Genomic DNA, 9,109 nt, shown 5'->3' on the forward strand with positions numbered 1-9,109 from the left:
TATTTCTTATTTGCTTTTCTTTGCTTCCATTATTTTTCTCATATAACCACTCAATTATCACTACTAATAACAGCTTGATTTGGCCGACGTCTAGCGTTTTTTCACAGCCATTCTCTGGGGTCTAAAAGCGACATTTCTTCTTTTGAAATCAGTAGGTCTTGCGGAGGTCAATAACTGGCTTTGTTCAGTTTCAAAGCGTCATCTGTTCTCGCCTGATATTCACTTTAGAACATGGAAAGGTCACAACAAAATAGGACAACAATGCAGGACTGAATAGGGTCACATGAATTATAGTAGATTCACATCAACCGTGCATCTAATGTGTAGTCCAGTTCCTTACGACGCTCCTGATTGGCTGTTGATAGGCCAATCACAGGGCTGGAAACTCTCAGTCTCTCGAGAAAGTCCACATAGGCAGGATGTATTTGTTCCACCTCTCCTGATGAATAAGTCTTTCAAAAGCATCCCTCAGGAGAGGTGGAATATATGTGAACACTCTCGAGAGAGACTGAGAGTTTCCAGCCCAGTGATTGGCTTATCAGCAGCCAATCAGGAGCGTCGTAAGGGACGGGCCTAGACATCAGATGAACGGTTGATGTGAATCTACTATAGTATGGAAATGAGGCAATTTCAGTAGACAGTATTAGAGGACAGGCAAGATGCTCATTTGACATTCAAATGAAGTGAGAGTGAAGGAATAAAACTGGATATAGAATATATATGGAATTTAGGCCAAAGGTGTAACAGGAGGAGAACCTCAAAGCAGCTGCACTATGAAACAATTGTTAGAGAGGGTGGCAAGTACGATGGAAAAAGGAGAATACGAACGGAGGCACAGTCAAAGGAATGAAAGAGGTTGCAGCTAGGGGTCGAAGGGACGCTGCACTACCTGGGTCTCAAACGAGACCCAACAAATCAATATTTTACAACGATTCCTACTGGAATCACATGAGCCTTTCGTAATAGACCTCACTTGGCAGAATCACCCACACCCCAAGAAAGAGAGAGAGAGAGAGAGAGAGAGAGAGAGAGAGAGAGAGATGCAGCAGACAGACTGACATACAGACAGACAGAGAAAAGCTCAACCGAGAGGATATATATATATATATAATATATATATATATCTATATATAGATATATATATATATATATGATATATATATATATATAATATATAATTATAAGAACTCTGGCGAGGAAACGAAGCAAAGATACACCAGAGCGAAGCTCCACCACAGCTTAAGAGAAGGAGAAGAAGAAGAAGAATCAGCCGGCCAGATCCTCCACTTATAAAATATACACCGATGGCTTGTCTAGTATCTCAGAGTCACAATCACATCCACGGGATTTCAATTTAAGAGATCCGATACAAATTTGGTATGGGTGGTGTTGACCCACCAGTGTTTTGAAGGCGTTATACCCCTTCGCGGGGTATGTCAAACAGTCTTGGGTACGTAGGGAGGTGCTTTCGAGGTTTGTCTCATTTTTGTTAAATGCATCTCAAATTTTTTTCGGCCCGGTACTAACACTAATACTATTCTCCTTGCATTTTAATATGTTTTTATCTATTTATCCATTTATTTATTTATCTATTTTTTTTAATAATTGGGGTCTCTTCTTTCTGTATTTCCCTTTACCTCCTCTTACTTCTTGCTAATGAACACCTTAATATTCTTTGGAAGCTTCAAGAATTTCAAGTCAATGGTGGGCTTGTTCCATATGACTGGGTTTCACCTTAATAATAATAATAATAATAATAATAATAATAATAATAATAATAATAATAAATGAACTGTCCGAGAATCTGATTTATCCAGGATGTGAGGACTTGACGCGAACGTCATCCTCTTCCCTGACATTTATTTATTTATTTTCAGTTTCATTTTATTATTATTTTTCTTTCTTTCATTTTTTTAGCTGTCCTGAGAGTGTGAGCGTTATCACGCAAGCGTCTATTTTCCCCGCTGTTCCGAATCTTCCTCATTATGATCACGTCTCGTAAACTTTCCGAAATTAAGGTTGATTTTCATTCAAAAGATTGTGTGTGTGTGTGTGTGTGTGTGTGTGACCTCTGATGTAGCTCGAAGATACCTAGACAATGCCTTATGAGTCTACGAGTTTTTGTTCACAATACGTATCAAACTCCTTGCGCTATGTCTGGGCACAGAGAGAGAGAGAGAGAGAGAGAGAGAGAGAGAGAGAGAGAGAGAGAGAGAGAGAGAATTTTTTTTTTTCATGCTGACGATGATTACCTTGGCAAAAATTTTTTTTTTTCGGGAAACTATAGTATAGATTCACATCAACCGTGCATCTGATGATGTCTAGGCCAGTCCCTTACGACGCTCCTGATTGGCTGTTGATAAGCCAATCACAGGGCTGGAAACTCTCCTCAGTCTCTCTCGAGAGAGTTCACACAGGCAGGATGTATGTTCCACCTCTCCTGAATGATAATTTTGAAAGACGTATCTATCAGGAGGTGGAACTTACATCCTGCCTGTGTGAACTCTCTCTCGACGAGAGTTTCACACAGGCGGAATGTATGTTCCCCAATCCTCTCCTGAATGATAATTTTGAAATATGTATCTATCAGGAGAGGTGGAACTTACATCCTGCCTGTGTGAACTCTCGAGAGAGAGACTGAGGAGAGTTTCCAGCCCTGTGATTGGCTCATCAACAGCCAATGAGGAGCGTCGTAAGGGACTGGCCTAGACATCATCAGATGCGCGGTTGATGTGAATCTACTATAGTTTGTATTATGCATAGAAATTTCAGTAGCACACGACAGATTCGACCAACTGTCCGGCAGGTTGTTTCAAATCATGAAAATCATGAAAATCATGAATTTCCACTTCAGAATCATGCAGAGATTACCGAAGTAAACTGACGAAGTCATACGGCGACCAGATGTTCCCACTCTTTCCACAGAAAACGTATCAAAACTCCCCTGATTACTGCTTCTAATATACAATCGAGCAGAAATTCGCTTTGAATTAACATTCCATATTTTTTATCCCTTAAATTCGCAGAGGAATCGGCTATATACTACTTGTCGCTTTCAATAAACTGGTTGAACATCCACTTGAATGGGTGACCACTAACTAGAGATAGAATTGAATTGCATGCAGAATTTAAGCCAAGGCGCTGAAACGGAGATTGACGGTAAAAGGTTTGAAAGGTGTAACAGGAGGAAAACCTCGATGTTGCGCTATGAATCAATCGTTAGGAGTAGCTGGAAAATAAGATGGAAGAAAGAGAATATGAACGGAGGTCCAGTAAAGGGAACGAAAGGGGGTTGCAGCTATTGGGGGCCGAAGGCACGCTGCAGAGAAGCTTAAGGAACACCTACAGTGCCACGCATGAGGTTCACTGACGGCACTACAACCCCCTACGGTGAATTCAAGATAGCAGCTGTTGACGAAGCAATGCAATGGGTCACAAGAAGGCGAGAGAGTGACTGAATGGTAGGAAGTTTCATTAAATACTCTTGAAAAATCAGACTTCATTCTATCTACGAAACAAACAGAGACGAAACAAAGAGAGAGAGAGAGAGAGAGAGAGAGAGAGAGAGAGAGAGAGAGAGAGCTCTGCTTATCTGAAGAGTCTGATCGAATTAGTGTCACAGTAAAATTGTTTGATGAACACACGAGATAATTAAGGATCACTGACACAAGTAGCTTCTGCACTCTTGTTTATGTTCAATTACTGTTATTTAAAGCAGCCAGACCAAAGACGACGTAAAAGAAGCTTATTAGAAAACCTACGTCAGATTTTAAGTTCAGCCGAAGCGTAACTAGTCCCAGGGAAACAAACTTTAATGATTCTTCTGATGATGCTGCACTATTTTGACCGAAAATACAAAAACTGCTTCCACAAATACATGTAAAGTCAGATTTGAAAGAAGAAGACACCTGCAATAAATATGAAGGAGTTTACATACTAAATAACGAAGCAAATAATAAATACTCTGAATGAAAAGTTCCAAAGGTATCAAAGACGAACCTCCTTCTGGAGTACTTACTAGTGATGCCTTGGAGCCCCATGGAATCGTAGTGGCGCCACATGCCGTGGTTCATCTGCGCGTAGGCTTGGTAAGGACTCAAGGGCGCCTGCAGACTCTGTCCTCCTGCCCCTTGCAAATACCCTTCCCGCCCGGTGTTGAATCCCAAGGGCGTCGTGAAGCCCTGGTCCGTCGGGGGCGCTGTGGGGGCGAGGGCTGTGTGGGAGGGCGACTGCCACATGGAGGGCGAGGGCGTGGAGGGCTGCACGAGCTGCGCCGAGTACGAATTGTAAGGCAGCATGTGGGTATGGGCGTGCGACGTGTACATGGAGGGCGTGAGGAGATTCTGGCCGCCTTCCTGGCCATACCCGCCCGTGCTACCGGGGGGAAACATCCCGCCTGGGAGATCCACCACGAAGTCTTCCCGGGGGAATCCCCTTCCCTTTTCCTCAAGAGATCCTCCTCCTCCCAGACGCCGCCGCCTCCTCCTCCCCCCGGATTCTTAACCTTCTCCCGTCGGGAGAGTCGTCGGTGGCTGGAGTCCCGTGCAGGAGTTCCTCGGTGCTTGCGGGTATAGGAGGCACCTTGGGAGCCCAGAGAATATCTGGTCGTTCGAAGGGCGTTTCGTCTGGTCTGTATCACAATATCCTTCTTGCAAAATCCTCCGGTTCTCTTAACTTGCAAACTGTTATTTGCTACGAATCAGTATTGTTATTATTATTATTATTATTATTATTATTATTATTATTATTATTATTATTATATTATTATTCATTTATTATTATTATTATTATTATTTACAGCTCATTTTCGTGGGTTCATCGATAAAGGTCTTCACTTGGCAATACGAAAGAAATGACATTAAGAGTATGGATCTAAAATTGACGTACAAGGACTTATAACTTTCTCTCTGAGGATATATTTTTTTTCTGGGTGACGAGCACTTCAGGCGGAAAAAGAAAACACTCTCTCAATGACGCTCAAAATCAAATCACCAAAGTTCCTCGCTTTATCCTATATATCAGCGACGAATTCGTCGAGCTTCTCGGCGAAGGCGTCTCTGTCTGGCAGAAGCAGCAACACGACAAAAGGACACACGTGACGGGGACACCTAAGACGAGAGAAGGCACAGACGGATGCCGTTCGGAACGAGGTCGCTATAGGGTTAGCGGACACGCCGCCAGAGGATGAGAGGGAAAAGGCACGTCGTGGAGAAAGGCGGAAGGGGGGCGCTCCCCATACCACAGACGGGATCCAAGGCACTATAGACGAGGCACTGAAATGTCAGGGACATGCGTTGTTGTTCTCCTGAAGGAGGGCTGTCGAGTAGTGCAGCAGCTTCGCGGTTTCGTGGCTTCAAAGGCACTTCTGAGGAGGATTTAGCGGTCGGTGTTGGTGGACCTGTGAGGGGGAAGATAAAAGAGATCATGATAATCGATAATCAGGCACAGTCCTATATGCTTCATGAGGCAAAATCATGATAATCAGGCACAGTCCTATATGCTTCATGAGGCAAAATCAATGATATATTTCAATTCAAGGTATTTTAGCAGAGTATCCTGCAAGGTTATCATTATTACTACTAATTATATATAGTATATTATATATATATTATATATATATAATATATATATATCTATATATATATATATATATATATATATATATCAGATATGCTGTAACGCATGAAGAACTCGTTGCATTCTTAGCAGCCTCCCCCCGAAGATACATTCAACCAGTATATGCAACATGTTGACTAAACATCCATTCCATTTTTTCCCTGATGCTCCCTCACTTGTCACCCCTTCCATTAATAGCCCTTGCCAGACCTTTTCCCCTTCCATCAATCTTGGTATTTTCTGTACAAAATTTCATTCTATTTCTTGTTTGTTTGTTCGTATAGTGTGTTTACGTTGCATTGAACCAGCGGTAGTTATTCAGTAACGGGACCAACGGCTTTGTACGTGACTTCCGAACCACGTCGAGAGTGAACTTCTATCACCAGAAATACACATCTCTCACTCCTCAATGGAACGGCCGAGAATCGAACCCGCGACCACCGAGGTGGGACGCTAATACCATACCAACCACGCAGTAACTGTGGATTTGTTTCTACATTTTAAGACTCGTGCTACGATGAGAATTTTTTCAGTCATAATAATAAAAGTAATAATAATTAAATAAATAAATAGATAAATGGCTCTTCACTCGTGATACAATGAGGATTTTTTAGTGATAATAAAAAAATAATTAAATAAATAATTAAATAAATAAATAGATAAATGGCTCTTCACTCTTCCTTTATTTTGAATTCTGACGGTCGTGATACCTCATAAATTAAGAACAACGTTTCGCACAGATGTCAGAGAGAAAAAAGGCGATCAATAATTTATTCTGACGTTCAGAACACACACTTTGTTTCAGACATTAACATATTTAATACATCTGCTGCACAAGTGTATCGGATGTCCAGGTATTATTATTATTATGTTTGTATTATTATTATTATTCCAGTAGATGAAACCTATTCAGATGGAACAAGCCCACCAAAGGGGCCACTGACTTGAAATTCTTGAGGCTTCCAAAGAATGTTGGTTCCAACCTCCCACGGCTGAAGACACCCCCAACACTGCAGCAGTAACTGATCACGATACAGATCCAGTGATTTTTCATCGCCCTGGGGTAGACATCTGAGTGGCATGCCGCGACACTAACCACTACACCAGTGGACATACTACCGTCCCCTTTCGAATTCTGAATTTTATCTCAGACAAAATTCGACAAGGAAAGGTAAATGGCGACATCTTAATTGCTCCGTCGACGCTACACTTGGTTAATTATTTACATGACCACGGCTGCTGCTGCGACGCCAGTTGATTGATGGATTTGTCAATATTGAAGCTGGCATCACAAACATCATTTGACAGAAATGAACGAATCACTACAATGAAAAGTTGCATTCTTCAGCCTTTGTCATCATTCCCTCCTTCCACTCGAGATAATGACTGGTACATAATTCCGATACTCATCCACTCAAATGTCCAATGAACCCTGTGCTCTCTTAATTAGTGAAATCTGACAGCACTGGCTCTGGTTCATACATGGGTGGGTGACCATCTAGCAACGTTAGGCCTCCCATGGCCACTTGAATGTGGTAACGGGGGGTGGGTGGGGGAGTTACAATGAGGCTGAGGAGCAAACGGAATTAATAAAATATTTCTATGTTGTTTTTAGAGTATTTGGTCCAATTATCACGAACGTCAGCTTGGGTGCAAAGACTTCTGTGAAATTTGCACGTGAAAGAATTTTTTTACCAGAAAATAACCCCCCACCCCCCACTCAAAGAATTTTCTGGGTCGTTACCTTGAACTATTACTTCTTTGGGGTCATTACCTACATGGTATTTACAGTATTTTGTTTATGTTTTCGCGGTCATCCCCAACAGGCCGGTACTCAACACGATACAAGGTTCGATACATATCGGGTTAAAAAAAAAAAAACCTCTTTAGGGGTCACTATCTACGAAACGTCCGCAGTTCCTGCCAGTTAAGATATAATTCTTCATTCTGTTAACAGTTTTCTGCGAGATAAATTCAAAATGAACGAAGATATTATGACACATTCAGTTATTTTGGCTCATATAATCACTTCTATTGACACAGGTCTGTTCAGACACGCCAAGTCGCGCAGTACACCTGGTAGACACAAACACTAGAGTCCGACATTTAGGGTCAGTCTTTCATAAAAAAAAATAAATAAATAACTTCCCGAGCGTGAAATCTTCTGCAAAGTTCTCCCATATTCTTGGGACCAAATGCCAAAAGACCTTTCGGTCTCTAAATCATGGATAAAATCAACGAACAAATATGGCGTGGGAGGGATGGAAATCTATAAATATTTCGACCATTACAATGAAATGTCACAGCGAAACTACACAGCTCAAGCAAGTATCGAGAGATAGACTGAAGGAACTAGCAAATTAACAAATTAGAACGGAATGATTTCCCGCTCTGAAATAATGAACAGGATCATCATACGTTTCCCCCTGAGTCATCTATCATCTCGACGCCAAAATCTCAACTCTGACTTTATATATATATATATGTAAACAGCAAAGTCACGCAACCAACTGAAGTTACGTCACCTGAACGGACGAGTGTCAGGTGCATCAGCATCGCGCAACAACATCGTGCAACAACAGCATTCTACAAGGAGTCAAGAGGGCCATTTGGCGCCAGGAGAAGAATTGGGCAAAAACGATTTCCTCCGACTCGTTGGTAACTTTCTGGATCCTCTGGCAGCAACGAGAACTGCGCCTCCAACTGAACCGCGGACCGAAGCGCTCCGAACACAACAAGGCTCAACGAGAGACTGGTTCGCGAAGCACTAGCGAAGCACAGGGCCGTCCGTCAGTAACATTTGACCAAACACATGTGAGAGAGAGAGAGAGAGAGAGAGAGACTCTGAAGCTCTTCTCTGTGCCTCACAGTTGAGTGTTTATCATTGAGAGATGACCACTTCTGATTGGCTGACATCTCTCAACCAACTGCAAGGCTGAGAGACCGTACGAAAAGAGAGACAGAGAGAGACAGAGAGAGACAGAGAGGAACCAGCCACGCTTCAAACCGACTACAGAACGTGTTAACTTACACGGCTTTTATTACGGAAAAGGAAAACTTTCGCAGACAAGTGTCAGAATGTTTTTCACTTTCCACACTTGTTTCGTTATTAGCAGCGCCGCCGCTCATGGAAAAGCTGTGGGAGTAAAATCGTTTTCGATTTAGTTACTGCGAAAATAATACGACTTCTCTGTTCTTCTTATTTCCTCTTGAAAAGCGAGAGCAACAAAAGGAGTTTTAATTCTCGTGTTTATTTGCGCTCCAGAGAGAGAGAGAGAGAGAGAGAATCTTCTCATATTCCCCAAATCTGTACCGAGATCTGCAATTTTGAGAGAGAGAGAGAGAGAGAGAGAGAGAGAGATACACAAAACAAGGGCATGGAAACCAAACTAAATGCAATTCTGCACTTTGAAGCAATTGTTCCCTTGACAGGGACGTCGTCCGATCAGCACAGAGAGAGATAAGGACGTCGAGGCTGCTCTCTCTCTCTCTC

The 9,109-nt window shown here is 42.2% G+C and overlaps 1 pseudogene; it reads right to left on the reverse strand.

The window, feature by feature from the left end:
- LOC135203546 (transcription factor GATA-4-like) overlaps positions 1-4,754 on the reverse strand; it is a 130,084-nt pseudogene extending 125,330 nt beyond the window's left edge.
- Between the last annotated feature and the right edge of the window lie 4,355 nt (positions 4,755-9,109).

The sequence above is a fragment of the Macrobrachium nipponense genome, chromosome 36, assembly GCF_015104395.2.
Source record: "Macrobrachium nipponense isolate FS-2020 chromosome 36, ASM1510439v2, whole genome shotgun sequence".
Lineage (NCBI taxonomy): Eukaryota > Metazoa > Arthropoda > Malacostraca > Decapoda > Palaemonidae > Macrobrachium > Macrobrachium nipponense.